The sequence below is a fragment of the Protopterus annectens genome, chromosome 3.part0 (genome assembly GCF_019279795.1).
Source record: "Protopterus annectens isolate FY-2018-M chromosome 3.part0, PAN1.0, whole genome shotgun sequence".
Lineage (NCBI taxonomy): Eukaryota > Metazoa > Chordata > Ceratodontiformes > Protopteridae > Protopterus > Protopterus annectens.
In genome coordinates, this window is record NC_056731.1 from 204,617,992 (window position 1) to 204,639,378 (window position 21,387).

A 21,387-nucleotide genomic window follows, 5' to 3' on the forward strand; every position below is an offset into this window, starting at 1 on the left:
CATATATAAAACCTCAATAAAAGATTATAGCACACAGTTATTTAACATATTCACCCTTACCTGATGAAGTCTTTCAAACCTTATTACTTAATATAAATAGATGGTAATAATATTTATACCTAATGTTTATAATATAATGTATTTTACTGTATATATCAGATGTTATATTTCATTGATTGCCAGCATTTAAGTAATCACTTTGTTTGTTGCTAACTTACTTGAAGCATCAAGTTTGTTTTATGTGAACACTGATGAAAATTAGTGCATTTTAATAATCAGTGCATCCCTCTTCCCCATTTCCGACACATAAGGATTTTCATATCAGCCATTTCTTATTATAAAATGAGTGAAATTATAGGTTAAAACAACAAATTCACTTATTGTGATTGATGATTACAAGTTCCCTTTCCATATTCATAAATTGCCATTTTATGGCATATACTGAAAGTTTTTAGATTTAAATAGCAACATTCTATTTTCTATAATCAGCAAAGTTTAAAATGAGTGATTGTCAATTTAATACTATTTGTTCAGAATGTGATTGGTAGATTTGGTGACATTCCTAGTTCAGGCTTCTGTTGTTTCCCTTGAACAACTTTGGCAGTCTGATGTCATGTATAAAACATTAGTTAGCTTGGTAACAGCTTAAGTATTATGTATGGTCAAGATGGGGTACAAAACCACAATTCAAGTTAAAGCAATTATATGACTTGTTATGCACATTTACTTATATGAGAAAATCATTATGCTTCCCCTCGATGCTCAATATAGTGTATGTCATTTGTGACAAGGTAAAACAGTAGTGTTATTATATGCAAGCACATGTTATTAAACTGAGTGTTTAAGGTCAATTTAATAGTATTTTTTCAGAATATGATTTTTACATTCTGTGACATTTCAAGTTCAGGCTTCTACTGTTTCTCTTGAACAACTTGGTCAGTTTGATGTCATGTATAAAACATTAGTCACCTTGGTAACCGCTTAAGTATTATGTATGGTCAAGATGGGTTACAAAACCACAATTCAAGTTAAAGCAATTATATGATTCGTTATGCATATTTACTTATATTAGAAATTCATCATGCTTCCCCTTGATGTTCAATGTAGTGTATTTAATTTGTGACAAGTTAAGACAGTAGTGTTATTATACACAAGCCCATGTTATTAAATCATGTCTTTAGTATCTAAATTCAGCAGACTGCTTCATCTTATATGACAATTATATATTTTATGTCTAGATTTACTAATATCATCCATTACATAACTATTGTGTGTGTGTGTTTTTTTTTTTTTTTTTTGGCTACTGCTTAGTTATTTGAGAGACCACAAGCTGTAATGCTTATTCTTATTATTAGCTCCTTCCAAGCATGCTTATACAGTCCATAGACTTTAAATTATGAGACCCTTCTAGTTTCTTATTTGTTATAAGTATATTTCCATCCTTACATACACACGTACTAGTACTTCAAGCATGGGCAACAATGCCCATCCAGTTTTGCCAGAATTCCATTCACTAGATCATGTGGTGTGTTTCCAGGCTCTTCTTAAAATATCCAAACCAATATTTGTCTTGTTCCATTTTACCAGCCTTTTCCATGCAGTTGCCACTTTGCCAGTGACCCACTCAACACACCTTCCATTCCCACAGATATTTCCACAAAGGAAATCTGTTGACTGTCTAGCATTTCCCGGCAACCCCAAACACACCTAGAATCAGCTATCCCCATATGCCCGCCGCATCTGAGTAAGCTCACCTCCCAAACCACTGCAAAGGGTACTGCACAAGACCAAGGACTCTTAGTCTTTCACAATAACTCAAACTTCCACTCTTATGTAAGTCTCTAATGTGTTTGGAAAAAAAATACATTTTAAATGTAAAATTGCTATTATTATTATTTTTTTTTATCAAGATTGAACTTAATGAGCTAAATGAAGTATTGGGAGAACATCAATATGTGTACATGTCGTTTAAAACAGCCCTTTTAGTATATATATATAGCAGGCTAGCAGTTTGCCTCAGCCACAGGTGGGTGACTCTGCTATGGCCAAATGTTGTACCTCAGATCACTCATCTTTTATCCTGGATCCCTTTGGTGTAGCACCTACAGCCACTATGGATAGTGAAGTTAGCCATGTCCTCAGTGGCTATTGGGATCCCCTCAGTACAAAAGGTAAAGTAACTCTTGCTGTTCCTGAGAAACAGAAGAGGGAAAGTATCCCTGATGAGTCAGAGTGCTACTCCCATCTCTAGGAAAGCAGCTGTTGTCATTAGTAATACATCTGGCCTCATTTTTAAAAGGCTGCATGATGATGTAGAAGTTATTCCTTGAAGGGAATTTGCCCAGGGTACCAGAAGCACCAGTAAACGGTTAATACGTAACAGTTAATCCTGTCTTTGGTTCCTAATTTCTTATTTCCTTCATGACCCAACAGCTATAGCTATAGCTGATCCCATTGTTGCTAAGCTCCCCATTAATTCCAATCATACTCTTTCTGATAAGATTTGGAAAATGATTGATATGTACCAGAAAAAAAATGTATGCTTCTGTAACATTGATTTTTTTTTTTTTAGAATTTTGAATTGTCAAGCTCACGTGTTAAAGTTTGTTCTGACTAATTGTGAAAGAATGAGGAATATTTTATCCGCAGTTTCTTCTTATGGGGAAAATCTGCTTTAAATAACTTATTTTCTTCTCTTGCATAGATCAGTAATCATTATTTACAGTGTGCATGCATGACTCTGTTGATACTTCTTTCAGTGCTATGGCCACTGAACTGTTTTGAGCAGGATTGCATAGCTGCATTCTCAAAACCTCCCAGATGATGTTAAAAACGAAATTTTAAATTCACCATTGGATATTTAGTGTTTGGCACCTCTGCTACAGAGGTGATCAAAAAGTGTGATGAAAGGGGCCAGCTGATCAGGGAATCTTTAAGATTTTTCAGTCTTCCTTTTCCAAAATTTTCAAGGGATTTTCCATCTCCCCATCCATGTTTTGCAAAAAGCAGAATAAACAGTCTTACAAAATACAGATAAATAGACTTTTAAGAAGAAATGACAAGGGGGTTTGAAAATTAAGTTTTGAACCGCCTCAAACCAAAGACAGTCCAACAAGTCTTAATGACTATTTGAGGCTTCATGACCCCCTTCCACCCTGGCTACTTTTTTATTCCAGATAGTCTAAACCTCCATTTTCTCTTTGGCAACAGATAGTTTCCAACACATGGGTTCTGAAGATCATTTGTCATGATTATAGATTTGGGAGGAAATTCCTCTTTTCCAGGAGGCCATTCTTTATTTTATAGATCTGACTCTTTTGTTTCTACCAGTTCTTCATCACATGCTGTTCCAAGGAGTGATAGAACCAGTTCCTCCTTCCCAGGTTGGGAAGTGTTTTTTTTCAAGCATGTTCCTAGTGCCAAAGGAAGAAAATGCTTGAAGGCCAGCTTTGTATCTTTCTTTCCTACACCTGTTTGTGATAGTTCCCAAATTCAAAATGATGTCACTTCCTGCTACCTCTTCTTCCTATCTAAAATTTCCTGGTAGCTCTAGACTTAAAAAGACTCATCATCACCTCACTATTTATCTAGACTTTAGATTTTTTTAAGGTATTGTGTGCTAGGATCACATTATCAGTTTTTTGCTTTACCCTTTGAACTATCCACTATAACAAGACTGTTCACGAAGTGTCTCACTCCAGTTATATCTCATTGCAGGCTACAGGGTATTCACATTTTCCAGATGTAGAAGACTTGGTTATCTTTACAGAGTTTTTTAATTTGTTTTTAAAGTACCAGGAATCTTTTTTCTCTTGGGTGAGAGATCACTTACACAAGATGGGCTTCTAAGACAACATTCAAATATCTTTCTTGAATCCTTCACTCAGGATTGTATTTCTGGGATGTCAACTAGACACCTCAATTTAAAGAACTTGTCTTCCACAGGAAAAAAATAGATCTGTAACTAGATCTATTTTTGCGGTTTTCCTATTAGATTTTGGTCACTACTAGGGAATACCTTAGGAATTTGGGTCTCATGACATCAATGATTCTTATGATACACTTGGCCAGACTCCAGATAAGAAAGTTACAGAGGTATCTGAAATCTCTTTGGTTCCAGCACCAACACTCTTTTTCTTTTCAAATCCCACTGCTGAGGTTTGTTAGAAGAGAAATAATTTGGTTGAGATAATAAATATTCTGAAATTCAGGTTTCCCCTTCTCCTTCCATGCTCCAAAGAAGTAATTTATCACATAGGCCTTGGACTTTGCTTGAGGAGCAGTTTTAGGCGGGATAAAAGTGGAGCGAATGTCGGACACCAAGGACAGATCCAAGCACATAAATATCAAGGAGATGCTTGCCCTGATCAAGGCACTCAGCTCTCTGAACCATCTTTGGTCCCTGGGACCTTGTCAAGTGATTAAAAACAATACCACAGTGATGTGGTACATCATCAAACAAAATAGAAACCAGGACATACCCTTTTTGCAGAGCAAGCCATGTTAGCTTGGTATATAGCTTTCTAGCATAATCTCACTCTCCAGGCCTCCTACTTTCTATCAGAGCAAAACTGTGTTGCAGACAAGCTGTGCATACCAGGGCAGAACTGCAAGAATAGAAACTAGACCACGGGATCTTTCAATATTTGTTTCATCTGTGGGCAATTCTTCAAGTAGACATGCTTACCTCCTCTCTGAAAAATCAACTGGCAAGATTCTGTTCCAGCAATCTGTACATGAAGGCATGGAGGACAGATGCCTTTTGTTTTCCTTTGATAGGAATGTTCCTGTATGCTTTAACACCATGCCCCACTAATGTCCCAAGATCATTGTGGTGATTCCCTTCTGGCTCAGGCAACTCTGGTTCTCTCTTCTTTTGGAAGTGGCCAGGGCCAGTTACCACAAGCTCCCCTCACAGACTGGATCTACTCACACAAGAATAAGGGTGTTTGATACACCCCAACATCAATCAACTTCAATTGACTTCCTGGAAGATAGGACCTTAATTCAATTTAGGTACCTGTTTACTGAGGATGTGCAGCAGGTACTAATGGAAGCAAGAAAGCCTCCACCAGAAAATCATATATTAGCAAATGGAAAAAGTTTTACTATTGGTGCTAACAACATAACCAGCAGCCATATAGGAGAAGTTGTCCTCTGGTTTCACAATATTTGTGTGAGTTACTATACTATGGCCTTTCTTATTCCTCTATCAAGACTCATTTATTTGCCATTTCAGCATGTCTTCAAATGGATCCATCTCTTTCAAAGCAGTCTGATGCCAAAATGTTTTTGAAAAGGGTTTTGCATAAGAGTTCTCCAAGAAAAGTGGAGGCCCCTCTTTGGGATCTTAAGTTTGTGCTATTGAAGCTAACACTTGCTCCATTTGAACCAGCTGACCTGGATGACTTGAGGTTCTTAACATGGAAAACAATTTTCCTGATTGTTCTGACCTCTGCAAGAAGGATACCTAAGTTGCATAAAAGAAGGATTAGTTCTGAATGAAACTTTGTCCTTATCTCATTTTCCATAGGGACAATGTTTCATTGAGAAATAATCCTTTGTTTATGCTTAAAATGGTATCCAAATTTACTTTAAACCAAAGTATCTATCTTCCCATTTTTTTCCTGAACCTAAAAATTTGGGAAAATTTACACTCCATATCTTGGATTTCCACCAACACCTCAAATATTATCTTGACAGAAGTAAATCTTTTAGATCTTTGGATCAATTCTTCATTTCTTATGATGGTAAGAAGGAGGGACAACCTATGCCAAACATACTATTTCCAAATGGTTGTCTAAGGCTATTTCCTTTTTTTATACTCACTATAACAAAATTATTTCACACAGGGCCATGTCCTACTCTACCAGACCCTTAGCTTCACCTATGGCTTTTTGGAAATGGTTTGATTCTAAAAGTATTCTAGAATCTGCTACTTAGTATTCTGTACATACTTTTTGAAAGCACTATGAGCTTCCTTCCTTTTCTAGAATAAGTTGTTTCACAGTTTGGGCACATGGAAACATGAAACTTTGGAAGCTTGCTGGCTGTTATATCCTTGGAAGGATACAACTCATAAAGATAAGGTAAGGCTACTGCAGTAGTAAATATTTGAACATCTGCTGTTATGGTAAGTTTACTTACAAAATGTACTTTATGCATGCAGGTGATAGAGCAAAGCACAATATAGCTGCATTTTTTAAGTTAATACTTGAAAGATATAGAATTCCAAAAGATATTGCACTAGATAATGATCTTCATCTTATAAGCATTGAATTTCATATTTCAGAATCATTTGGAAATCAGAAGTGTTATTGCACTCATCAGTTATGCTCAAAGCAATGGGTAAATGGAACATATGGCTTATCAGAAAGGCTTAATTCTCCATTTCACCTCCATGTTACTTACCTATTCTGCAATGTAAAGCTACTTGCACAGCATGGTGGTGCAGTGGTAGCATTGTTGCCTCACACCAAGAGGTTCTCCAGTTCAATTCTTAGTTAGGATCCCTTCTGTGTGGAGTCTGCATGGCCTACCTGTGTTGATGTGGGTTTCCTTTATGTATTGCAGTTTCCTCCCATATTACAAAAGATTCCCAGGGCCTCTGCTAAAAACTGGCTTTGTTCTAAGTCAGACTTTCCTGGTAAACAATAATAAATAAAAGTACTTCCTTACAATCTATTACCTTGTCTGTGCTTTAAATTATTATGCTTAGAATCTTGAAATCAAAAATATGAACCACATTTTTTCTAGCTTCATTGAGTACACAATCACTAACCAGCTACAGAACTGCCTCAAGAAAGGCAAAGGAAAAACATTTTTTGACAAATATGCAAGAAGACATCCAGCTCAATATCAGAATTTCAAATCAAGTGCACCATCAAGAGACAGGTTTAAGTGAGACAAGCCATACAAGATCTTATCCGTGTGCCATGGCCAGGATAAAAAAGTTTGCCAAATGAATCATTAACATCAAAATAAATGAATAGAGTAGGACTACTCATTCCATTGTCACAGTTTGTACAATCAATAAACAATTAGTCAAAGACAAGTTAAAGGTAAATAATGATTAGTTATCTTTCAAACCTGAGTCCAAAATAATGTTGCCTGTGTCCTGAAAGAAAGTCTCTGACTGACTGAGGAAACGTGAACTGCATCACAAAGCTACTGTTGTGAATGACAATATGCAGGATATCACTGAATCTTATCTGCTGGTGAAATCCTGTCATCACTTCATCAGAAACATATTGAAACATATCTTTGTTGATGTCATTTGTTACACATATATGTAATCAGTTAAACATGTTTGTGATCAGAAAGACAAGGATGCGCTAAACATGTCTGATCAGAAGGTTAGTTTTTCTAATGCAGCTGATTCAAAATGTAGCAGAAGGATCAGAAACTTTAAGGATGAATCTGCATACCTGAAAATTTGTTGAAAATATGAGGTGCAATTTCAAATTAATGCAAATGTACTTACATGACACTCATGGATAAGCTATAACTTTATTTATATAATATGTATAACGTTAAATAATATACAGTATTTTATCAAGAGTGATAAAACATAAAGCAATAAGGGATTAGTGATGTGTATATTTCTATAAAGGAGTTTGATATGTAATTGCTGATATGCATTTATTTCTTTAGGAGAGCTACAGTTATTGTGAATGGTGACATGATCCCTTGCTCTGAGTCACTCAGTAATAAATATTCATAGTGTTAAGACTGAAGAGTATAAGCCTTTTTACATAGCAGTACCTGATTATTTATAGTCATATTTTAAATACTGATTCAACATATTTTAAATACCTATCCAATATAAATCACTTCATGCAATGATTTACTATCTGTACTTAATCTGTGCTTGTTCTTCATCATTTTGTTTGCATGATAAAGTGCTCAGTTCTAAGTATTTATTTAGGATATGTTCTTAATGATGACATCTGCGTAACCCACTCATGCTTCATATATGCATGCTGCACATTGCCTGGAAATCTATACTGACAGATATGATTTCATTTGTCACACCAAATGGAAATTCAGGCAATAACAGCTCTTGTATTTGATCTTTCTGCTACTTCTATACTTGGTCACTTTTGATGGTGACATGGTGCCATCAATGGCAAAACATTAAGTTCAAAGGCACAGTCCTTCCATATATTTAATTACTCATTAATTAATCAGCTGGTGTCGAGATGAACTTTGCATACCTCTTCTCCACATAGTCAAGAAATTTCTATAATGAAGGAGTGTGCAGTGTGGGCCACTACTAAAGTGTCAAGATTGTTGTGATAGAATTTGCACATTTTGCAACAGTTAGTAAGAGAACTTATTGTGTTTCTCTGGGGGTGTACAGTTTGTATATCATCAAGTAAGGTTAACATCTCTGACAGAAAGCCTGCATCACTTCTCTGTCCATGTTATATCTTTCAGTCACGTTATGGTCAAATTGCTGAACTGGTGTACTCGGGTTCAGTAGTGAGGGCATCAACTGTCAGCACATTTTCAGGGGGTAATAAATCTACAGCCATCAACACCTTCACATGATCTGTTGAACTGGCTAGAAATAAAGTCAGTTTGTCATTGGTATAGTAATATTCTCTGCTGATATCTAACAACATTTGCTTCTGTCTTTTAAAAGCACAGCATGTCACTGATGTGTATTGGAACCACATGTACTGTACTACTGGCTAAAATGTACTTCAGTTTCTTGTCACTTGTGTTACAGTAGTATAGGCGTACTTTAGGAATCATACACATTTTGCAACCATTCACAAACAAAGCTCATTATGTTATTCCAGTAGCCTGATTCCAAAAGGACTTGCTTTTGGCATAAGTAACTAACTCCATTGTAAAAACTATCTATAAGGTAGGCTCACACCATAGTACGTTACGTATACTGAGAAAAAGTCTTTGAGAATCTGACCCACAATGCCTACTGTCCTGGAATCTGATCTTGTACTGATAACCAAGCTGTTTACAGTTTGTACTAATCATTTTCTGAACAGAACTCCCACATTCTCCCTTGTGTTGCAGTCAGGATCAAGGTTTTCTGAATTTTACCAATGTACTAGTATATTTCAAAATGTTCTTTTCTGACATATACTGAGGTAACAACAAGCACTGTCTAGCAAGTATTGCACAGTTTCAAAACAACAAAGTTACCACGCTTTTGCAATTTATTTGTTGAGATCAGGAGAATTTCCAGAAAATAATAACTGAAATGTAAAACACATTCACAGACACACACACACACACACACACACACACACACACACACACACACACACACACACACACACACACATGCACGCACGTGCACGCACACATACTCACACACACATATACACACACCCATTGTACACAGCTTAATCAAGTAATGAAATTTTGAAATCAGACTGCAGACAAGATGTTTACATTTCATGCGGAACTCTGACTGCTTTACAACAGTTCAAGCAAATACAGGCATGAATGGTTTGCAGGAACATTTTACTAGAAAACAGATGGAATTGGCAATCTGAATTTATTATGTCCTTTTGTAAAACAAAATTGATTGACTACTGACTACTTGTTACCTTTAAAATAGGTACTTTTATCATCTGTAGTAGAAAAATTCAGCCTTCAGCAGAACTTCATTTTATTAAATTCATATTAACTCTTATTATCTCTGCTTGTGTAGACCTTAACAGAGATGTTAAGTAATGAATTTTTACAAGGTCTTAAAATCTTCATAAATCTCCATAAATTGCCTTTTCATAAGAAACCTGCTTTGGTTTGGTCTTCTCTTATTCGTTTGCTACCCAATTGTTAATATACTTTAATTAAGCTAACATGATTTATCTTTTCTCATCACATGGGCTAATTTTATTCTAAAATGACCCTGTTTTTGTATTCTTTGCAGCAGTTTTGCATTAAAGTAATTACAGTTTGGCAGATAGTATTAGTCATTGTGGTTTCTGCATAAATTCTGAAGACATTCAGCCTCTTTTTGTGTTTTATAACTCACATTTGCCTCTAGAGGGAAGGTAAGGCATCTGCTACATTACCATGTATTCTTGATCATCATGTCAACTATTTTTTTTTCTCTTTAAATATAACATTTTAATACTAATATTATTCAAATGTGTTATAAGCTATAAGCATGATGGCTAGGTTTTTAATATTGGAATGACCCAAATAATAATAAATTACAGAAAAGTCTTGATTACCCTGAATTTTATACATAAAACATGGTGCACAAATTTAGCTTTGATACTAGGTTTGAAAAAGACCTTTTAATATCTAAAACATAATGTACAAATTGAGGATTAGTGTTTAGACAGGGATCTTTCTTATCTATAAACCATGAAGCAATCAACTTTTATAGGTTCGTAGGTTCATAGGTTCATAGGTTCATACTAGGCTATCTGCCCAAGGGCATTTATAAGCCTAGCCTAGAGTTTTGTGGCTTTCGCCACCCCTTTATTTTGAAGAAAACTATGCCCATTATTTTGCTGTGCCTCTGTCAAGCAGTGACACTGAGGTAATCCCTGGGGTATATCTGCGATCTCCCATCCATTGGTCAAGATTTCTCTTGAACAAGGCCAGTGAGGTGCTCTGCCTCACATGTACCGGGATTTTGTTCCACAGCATAGGAGTCTCTGGGTGATGAATCTGTCCTCCAGCATGTCCTATTAATAACCGTGTCAAGGTTTAAGTCTCCCGCCCTTGTAGTTCTGAAGGATCTAGATTTTTTGAGGTGAAGCATGTTCATCAATTCTGGGTTTGACATGGCCTTGTATGTCAGGCACAGGTCACCTCTGAGCAATCGGTGACTGAATAGAGCTGCAGTTCTTTCAGTCGGGCAGCATAAGACATATTTTGAGACCCTTTATCCTTTTGGTGAGGAACTTTTGGGGCCTTTCCAGCTGCTGCAGGTGTCGGGTCAGATACATTCCGAATGGGGCATTGTACTCAATCATTGGTCTGATGAGTGATGAGTACAGGGGGACGATGACCTCCCTTGATCTAGATGTGAATCCCTTCATGATCAGGTGGGCAATGTAGAAGGTCTTCCTAACTACTTTAGCAACGTGAGTGTCAAACGATAGGTTACTGTCAACCTGGGTCCCCAGATTCCTGATCACTTCTTCTGTGCTCAGTGGATTGCCACCTATATGGTAGCTAGGGGTAACCTTGTTTTTCCCGAAGGGTATGACTATGCATTTCTTGGCGTTTAACTTTAGGCCATGGCTCTGGCACCAGTTATCCATTTCTGTGAGACCCTTCTGAAGGATATCTGTGTCAGATGTGTTTTCGACTATGGCGCCCAGTTTGCAGTCATCTGCAAACTTTGTCAGCCATAACCCTCCTGTATTTGCTTGTACTTCAGAAAAGTAGATGCCGAACAAGAGTGGGCCCAGGACTGAGCCCTGTGGGACACCACTTGTGACAGGCTTTGAGTCTGACATGGCGCCAGCAACTCTGACCCTGTGGGTTCTGTCACTTAGCCAGTTTGCAACCCATCTTGTGATGTATGGATTTACATTTAAGTTGATGAGTTTTTCAATGATACCTGAGTGGGGTATTGTGTCAAAAGCCTTTGCCAGGTCGAGGTAGGCTGTATGGACTGCCTTTCCCTCATCAATGGCCTTGGTGACTGTTTCAAAAAAGTCAACCAAGTTTAAAAGGCATGATCTGCCTTTGACAAAGCCAAACCGGGTTGGATCCAAAGTCTGCAAGTTCCCTATGTCTTTATTTATGAGTTCCATTATGATCCTCTCCATGGCCTTGCAGATCAGGCTTGTCAAGCTGATGGGATGGTAATTTCCAGGGTCGGTGGAGGCACGGCCTTTGTGAAGTGGGACCACAGTTGCCATGCGCCACTCCTTGGGTACGTATCCTGAGGTGAGGCTAAGATTAAACAGCTGTCCTAACTGCGGGTTTAATTCCTCGTTGAGTTCGTGGAGCACACAGCTGGGGACACCATCTGGTCCCATGGATACTGTGTTTTTCACCTTGGAGAGAGCAGTTCTCACCTGGGCGTTGGAGATGTTTGGGGGGCTACAATCCTCTGGTATAGATATCTCTCCTTTTGAGGGGGAGGGGGGGAGGGGGGGGGGTTTGCACTGAACCTGTCAGCCAGTATGTTGGCAATGTCTGTAGGTTCAGTAATTTTCAAATCATTTTGAACTAATTCTGAGCATATCTGGGAGTTTCCTCCCAGGTTTCTAACATAGCTAAAAAAGGCCTTATGATTGTCTTTTGAGTCCTTAGCGATTTTTCTCTCAAAATTTGCCTTGGTTGATTTTATGAGAGCTCTTAGTTTTTTACTTATAATGATCAGAGGTGTCTTACCTTTTAAGGATCTATCTTGTAGTAGCTTCCTCCTTTTGTTGTAGAGCTTGTTTATGGCTGGGGTCCACCAGGCTGGACGCTTGCCTTTGGTACAAAGAGTCTTTGTTTTGTTTGGGATTGCCTGATCCATGCAGTCCTGTAGGTGCTGGTAGAAGGCATTTGTAAGTGATTCAGCGGCTTGAGTAATGTTTGCCGCCGGCTTGGTGGCCTTAAAGGTGACCACACTAGTCTTTAGAAGTGTGAAGTCGGCTTTTGAGAAGTTCTTCACTGTGGTCTTTTTTATCTCAGGTGGGGGCGGGATGAGGACCTCCAGTGAGATTAGTTTATGATCTGATCTCACCAGTGAGGGGTATACTTCCGGTGTTGAACATTGTGATCCCATGTTCATGATGATGAGATCAAGTATGTTTTCACCTCTTGTGGGGATGGTGACTAGTTGTTCCATGGCATTTGAGTTTATGAACTCCAGGAACCTTTGGGCTATCACTATCTACTTGACTGCATATTTGTTAAATAAATGTAATATTAATTTTTAATCTGTAGCAGGTGGGGCTTATACCACTGTGTCATATGCTAAAAGTTCGTAACTCCTTATGTAGTTCAATAAATGACAAAACAACTATATATATATATATATATATATATATGTATATATATATATATATATATATATATATATATATATATATATATATATATATATATATATATAATTTATTTTGTTATTTTAAAAAATATAGTAACCACAATGAATACATTTCAGAATTTGGGATAAATCTGCATTATTGGAGGCACATCAGGAAAGCTCTCCATATCTGGAATAAATTATTTTCCATGTGGCAAACTTACATTATATCTGCCCTTTATGGTGTCCAAGGGAAGGCCAGAAGTCTCTTTGAATGCTTTGTTTTGCCAGATGTTCCACATGCTGTAATAATAGTTCATATTTTCAGTGGCATTCCTGATTCCTCAAAGTGAGCATAATGTAGTCAAGTAGGGAGCTTGCCAGACAAGGTGGCATCCTCTGTTGTGCCCATTCTAAAAAGGTAACTGAAGGGAACACTCATGCTTACATTCTCACTGTGGTGGTAGCATAATATAGCCACATATATTTGAATTGCTGACATCATTAGAATGTTAAGTAAAGGCTGCCTTTCTCATGTCTTGCGAAATCACACCAATTACTAATGAAAGTGTAAACCATAAAGGAAATTATTAGGTGCCCAGAATCAAAGCTGTCAACAGCAAAAGGAGTCAAAAATACCTCGGTCAATGATGCTGTGATGTTACTCTTCATTGCCACTAGACATTCCTTCTCTATTCTTAATCATATTTCCTCTGAAAATAATGCATTTAAAAGTGTTCATCCATCTTTATGTGAAAAGAAATGATTATCCTAACTTACCTAAACAGTCCGGTGTATATTTTCAAACTGCAGACATTTCACGTCACACATATATAACTTTGACAATGTCCTCGTTACTTTTTTCTTCCTTAATCTAATGCCATTTTTAGAACTCTTTCTTTCTGGGCTTCGTTCTACTTATGATGACTTCTGAAGTATTAGACATAACACTCTGCTTGTCATATATTCAGTGTTTCAAAAAGGTAAATAACAATGATTACTCTTCCAGTTTAAGTATCTTACTAGGCTCCCTCATTGACTTATACCATTTTACTGGATTTATGTTATCTGATTCAATATGACTATTCTCTGGTCATTAGTTACTACTGCACTCCTTAACAACTGTAATGATTTAGGACAGTCTTTATAGTCAGCAGCTTCAGATTTTTATAGTGGTGATCTGTGAAGAGCTGTGCTACAAGATTATACAGATCTGGCACTGTCAGGATAACTACAGAAAAGCAGAGGACTTTTTGTAATCTCGTGCCCCTACCAGAAATGCATAACATAATTAATGCATAAGTGATAGGGGGACAGCTACTACACTGTTAAGGGGGTTTACACGTATGCACATGAGTTTGATTCAGAGACATGAATTTATAAGGAAGCCATTGCATACAAAGTGTGCAAATCTCCCTAAAGTTACACCTGAAAGCAGCAGGTTTCGCTCAGAATATGGAAATGTGAGAGGAGTTGAGTTGGAGCTTCTGCATACGTGGACATTTTTACTGGAGGAGTCACTTGGGTAAATGTCTCTTTTTGGTCCTTGTGCATGCCTGGACATTTTACTGAAGAGGCCATTTGGGTAAATGTTCTTCTTGATGCTTCTGCATGCCTGGACATTTTACTGAAGCGGTCAATTGGGGAAATGTTTCGTTTTGGTGCTTGTGCATGCCTGGATATTTTACTGAAGTGGTCGATTGGGGAAATGCTTTATTTTGCTGCTTGTGCATACTGAGGCATGTTACAGAAGGGTTTGCTTTGGTGAAAGTTTCACTTTAGTGTTTTTTGCATGCTAGGGAATGTTACATTAAGAGGTCACTGGGAGAAATAATTCACATGCATATCATAGAAGTGCTTGTGCATACGTAGTCAGACTGCTGAAGTGATCTCTGGGTAAAATAATTTATTGTGTCAGTTTAGTGTCAGTTTAGTGCTTGTAGATTTTTAATGTAAGGAAAAACTCCAAATCACAAATCCAAACCAGTAAACTCAACAAACCAGGCACGGCCACACCACAGAAGTGCTCTGGATGCACAAAGCAATTGCTCCGTAATACTAAAATCACTATATATTTATACAAAGTAAAGATGAGCACTTTCATTTTACATCTTGTAAAACTTCATCAGAATATTATTAATTCTCTGGCTACTTTTCTTTACTTTCCATCAATGACAAAATTATGCCATTAAGTAAATACAAAACTTGAGCAAATACGTAAAACCCCTTAAGAACAGCATTAGAACAATCACATGTAATAATGTTGAAGTAAAACATTGCATTGTTATACTTACAGGAAGCAGCTAACCATTTGCTAATTTAATATTACAGTAAATGAAACAGTCGTCTGCTTGAGTGCAGCTATTTAAAGAGTGGTCTTAATAAATACACATATGATTTACATAGAATGAGCTTGTGCAGAAAGGCTGAAAGCACATGTTACTTTATCAAAGATATCATCCTACTAAGTTAACAACACCTAGGAGAAGGAATAGAAACACTAACGAGCATGTACACGTCTGCAGTCTCAAAGTTAGACAGCAGCAGGCACGCTAGAAAAAGGGGTAGTAAACAGACTTAGAAAATATGGTTGTTAGTAGTGTCTCAGTAAAAAAGGCATGATATTACAGAAGCAAATAATACTTTTCCAGAAAGAATCATTCTCCTGGAGTCATTCACCATGCAACCAAATACCTTAATCATGGGGGAAGTTAACTACTCTTCTATAGACTAAAACTGCTGCACGGCCTTAAATTTGCAGACACAGAGATTCCAGGTCTTTGTAAACACAAACACCCTTGACCAGATAGTGGATACAACCACAAGAGCTACTAACATACTGGACCTTGTACTTACAAATATAGGACAACCCTGTACCCTTCCCCCTTCCTCCAGTGTCATGCCCTCCCTGGTAAGATCTGATAAAAAAACTTTTCCTTTGAAATAAAAATAAATATGGAACCCAATAAAGCTTCTACAGTTAAAAGCTATTCCAAAGCAAACTACTTTTTATTAAGCCATCAAAAGTCAAGGCCCCTCCAAACCCAAACAGCACAGCAACCTATGCATAATAGTTCAAAGAAACTCTGTGGAATCCTAAATTAAACAGGTTATATAACAAAAGGAAAAAATATCATGGTTAAAATTAGGAATTGCAACTCCCAAAAAGGTAAGAACCTACTCATCAAACTAAACAGACAACTACGAAGGCTATCAAGACAAAGAAACCCAATGTTGTGGTCAAGATAGCCTCTCAGGCAAAAGATTAGCATAAGGCCTGCCTCAGTTATATCAGAAACCTCAAAGGCAGCACACAACAGTGTGCAGAACTGGTGGTCAATGGCACTAAGCCATGTGTTATAGTGAATCTGATAGTTGATACATTCACTTCCAACTCTACCCCCACTCACCCCAGCCATCCCCAGGAAATTCCTTCAAAAGTAATCCCACAGACAATAAATAGGTAGCGGTCCTGGTTGCACTTGCTAATGCCAAGAACACAGCATCACTGAGACCCAGTAATATCCCTGGATGCCTCATGAACAGCCTAAAATATAATCTATCAGGGCCACTGGAGACACTATTTAACTATTTAACTATAATCTCAGAACAAGCTTTATGCCAGGAGAATGAAGGACTGAAACCGCAATCTCTCTTCATAAGGGGAGAGTAGCAACAGAACCAGAAACTACAAATTCATTACTCTGACTAGTCTACTATGCAAAGCCATGGAATGAATTATCATGGAAATGATCAACAGAGACATCGAAACCTTCAGACACTGAACTCAGCACAATTTGATTTTATCAAGGGAAGGCCATGCCTACTAAACCTGTTGGACTTTGAGACGGTCACCAAGGCAATGGATGAAGGTAAAATGGTGTGTACTACCTACCTCAACCTGGTAGAGGTTTTTGATACAATACCTCACTCAGACTTTGAAAAACAAACTTACAGAATTTGGCATAAATGTCATATGCTGGATATGTTGGCACACATGAAGTTGGATTGGTAGCATCCACTCCATAAAGAGACCATTCACCAGCAGAGTCCATTAGGGCTTGGTGCTGGCCCCGCTTCTCTTTGGCATATACTTTTTAGAAGTCAAAGCCAATATCAAGGACCTCTTACAGACCTAGATTGCAGATGATTGCAAGTTAGAAGCAGTCATAGCATCCTCTCTAGACACAAACATTTTACAAGAGGGTATAACACAGAAAATTAATGGTGCCAAAGCCATGGCTTAAAATTCCTTGCTAAGCAATGCATGATATTACCTTTTTGGAAGTTAGCCACTCCAGGAAACTGCATAATTGACAAAACACTCCTAAGAGTTGATCCAGTTGTCAGGGATTTATGTACTAGTGTAGATAGTAACATAGCCTTTGACTGACATATGTCCAAGATAGTAAGGACGTCATTTTATGTCACTTAACTTAGTAAGTAGAGGCATGGCATCTAGGTCCAAGTAGGTCATCACGCTAATGTATTTGGCCCTAGTATGCCCCCTTTGGTATGTATCTGACCAAACACATGCAGCAACTGGAATGTCCACAAAGCTTCTTTACAAAAAGAATACAGGGCATAAACAAAATGTCTTATGCAAATCACCTGAAAGCCCTGTCTCTATACTGTGTTTCCTACAGACCGCTGAGAGGCAATCTGGGTATACAAGGCATCCTTGTAACCAACTCTGATGAATCTTTTGCACATCCGCAAAATGAACAGTATCAGAACTACTAGATCTAAAAACCTAAATATTGCTTGTGACATAAATAGGACATGTTCAATAGACAGATATGTATCTCAGAGACTTCTGAATCTCTAGAATAGGCTCTCTATCCTTGTGAAACAGTGTCCCTTCATAACTTTAGTGAAGCATAACCTGAACCAGTTCATGGGAAATTGGAAATTCACCTCTGGTCTGATGCCCATGTCTTTAATGGAGAGAGGCCATCAGTAAATCATATCCCAACTAACAATACCCCTTATATAAATGTCTAAGATACAAACATTTGTGGGACACTTTTGGTTTACATGGCTGGTCTTATAAAGGCCTTTGCGACCGATAGCCTAGTATACTGTAGACTAAACTGCATGTCAATATGTGAAATACATTGGAGCATAGCATTACTAATGCAATATAAACTTTGAATAGGCATGAAGCTCAAACATTTGTTGTGGCTGATGTGTATGCTAGTATGTAATGTAAGAAACAAGGCTTTTGAAAATTTACTTTATTATACTTTAGTTTACATTTTTACTGGGTAATTGTATTGGCCCAAGGACTCTTTTCAGTCCCAGTCCGGGGCCAAAAGGCATATATAAAACAACACTCACTTCCTTTTAAGTGACATTGGCATACTCTACAATATAAAACACAATTCTGTCAAGAGGCATTGATTACAAATTGCATGGTGTCAGCAAGAGACATTATCCAGACTGTAAAGTGTACAATCTAAGACAACACGTATATTATCAGAAATGTATTACAGGCTTATAGATGTTACACTCAGAGGAATGGTCAGTATCATTTATATAAACAAATCATTACATACATACATACATACATACATACATACATACAAATATTTCAAGCGCGGGCATTAAAGCCCTTCTAGCTTGCTGATATGCCAAAACACTTGTTCCCATAATAAATGTCCAGGCTTTTCTTAAAAATATCTAAACTAGTACTTGCTTTAATGTAATTTGGTAGTCTGTTCCACGCATTAGCTGCTCTGTCAGAGAACTAACTAATACACTTCTCATTCCAATAGAATCTCCTACATAGGTTGGCTGATGATTCTCTAGTACTTTTTGATAACCCCAAACATTCCCAGAGGTAGTTGTCCCTAAATGCCCTATATACCCAAATAAGATCTCCTCTTAGATATCTGTAAGAGTCACTGTACAAGTTCAGATATTTTAGTCTTTCATAATAATTTAGATTTTCACATCAATGGATTCCCCTAGTATATTTCCGCTGTACTCTTTCCAGTTTATTCATGCTTGTTTTCCTATAGGGTTTCCATATTGTTATTCCATACTCAAGTTTGGGTCTAATGTAACTAACAAGCAATGGCTTCATTATGTTTGATTTCCTAGACTTTATAAATCTTTTTATACAACCTACAGTTCTATAACTATCATTAGCCAATTGGTTGATATGATTAGAAAAACTCATAGCCGAATCTATCCATATAACCAGGTCCTTAAATGAGTCTACAGTTTCAATCACCGTGTGCTGTATTAAATATTCACCTTTCAGTTTATGTCTCCCAAATCTCATATGCTTAGTTTCTGATGTATTTATCAACATATTATTCTCCTGTGCCCAAATGGTCAATTTAGTCAAATTATTTTGCAGACATGCCTTATCTGTAACACTTATAATCAGTTTACCCAATTTCAGGTCATCAGCATATAGACTGTAGAACACCTCAGATGAAAAAGAAAGGTCTGAAAGATACAATCTACAAAAGTAAGGGCCTAGTACAGAGCCCTGTGGGACACCTTGACTGCAACCAAGGATTTCACCTGTCCAGTTGGTGTGTTTGTTATTTAAGCATTGTTATTTCAGGAATATCTTTTCAGTAACAAACTAACATAAGTAAGTGTAAATAACATTTATTGCATTTATTTATTTATTTTAGTTTACATTTGTTGACTGCGGAAGTCCAGCTGGATACAAAAGAGCTTTGTCAGCTGAAGCCCATGGAAAAAATCTCTAGTACATGCAGTACAAACAAAATCTTTTAAGTTATTTCATTTCAACATCAGGAAGAATACAATTAAAATAAATTTTACCATGTCAAAATAGGTACGATAGTAATTATGAATACAGTAATAAGGTTTCTTATACATATTATACTCTATGCAGATATAGGTAAATAACTATGCTGTAGGATAGAAGTCACAATACGGAATACTGAGATATTTACAAAAGGGTGGAAAGCAAAAGGTTAAATTAATGATGAGATATAAATGAAAAGAGTGGCAAAAAGTTTAGGAGAGGTCAAAGGTGGGGTCAGTGAGGACAGAGAGATAGTTGGTAACAGAGGTACAGGAGAACAGAGGTATAGGAAGAGGAGGGCGAAAGCAGAGATGTTATACTTATCCTGGAGATGTACAGCTGCAGCACCAGGATGTTGAATGGTATTTCCTTAGATGTGGTTTGAATCCCTGTTGATTTTCAGGAAGCCTGAGAGCACATGGGAGGGCATTCCAGTGGGTGGCTACAGAGTTTGAGAATAAGGAGGCTCCCAATGCATTTTGGGCTTTAGTGACAGAGATGACTACCCTTCCAACAAGTTAGGTTTGTCTTATTATCATTATGTATATAGCTACCAGCATGTAATACTTTACAGGAGTTATACAGATATGCTAGTTAAATATTATATAGTGATTGACTAGTACATTATTTGTTCTACATCAAGATTCTTAAACACTGTGGCTGTAATTCAGAAAAATTGCTTATGTGGCCTCAAAATGTTAAAATAGTATAGTTAAAATAGCACAGTGCAGCCTGGAGCTGATAAATTATATAGCAAGAGGATTCTGTGATGAAGTTAAACTAGTTTGATATTTTGCAAGGAAAAATCCTACAGGTCATGAAATGACCATCACTGTGTAACGAGGATTACATGAGTGTAATGTGTATGTGGCATGTAGTCAACAAAGTGCATTCACTTTTTACCAAAATGTTGGTAAAGCAAGGAACATTTATTTTTGGGCACAAGATCCACTGCATGTCCCGTATCCCCTGCATATTACATAAACATCAACTCCATGATCACTCCACATTGGGGAAAGGACAAACACGAGATCCCAAGAAATGCCAGCATTTCATAAAGACAGTTCAATACTTTGAGCTTCGATATCCTGCTATTCAGTGTTATGGCAATTCAATATTTCAACCTAGAGACCGGAATTACCTTCCTGTAGCAGTTCAACCTAAGTGCAAAAAAATGCAATGACATGCATTTCCCATATTTTTTCAAAATACTTGAACATTTTAGCATGAGCTATGTAGGTCTGATGCTGTTTACACTGACTGTAAAATGAGTTCATACTTAAAATGTTAGTTTTACTTTACACAGATCATAATTTGCATTTTTCATGTTATTTCAGATTGTACTTGCTTATAATTTGTGTAATGATCTTATATTCTTTGTAACAGCTGTTCAGTGTATCAAAATGCATGACTGTTACACAAGAAAAAAATACTTTGTACAATGTGAAGCATGCTTATGATAGAACCTAGAGTCTTTATGTACAATGTGAGGCATGCTTATGATACAGCTAGAGTCTTTATGTGCAATGTGAGGCATGCTTATGATACAGCTAGAGTCTTTATGTACAATGTGAGGCATGCTTATGATACGTCTAGAGTCTTTATGTACAATGTGATTCATGCTTAT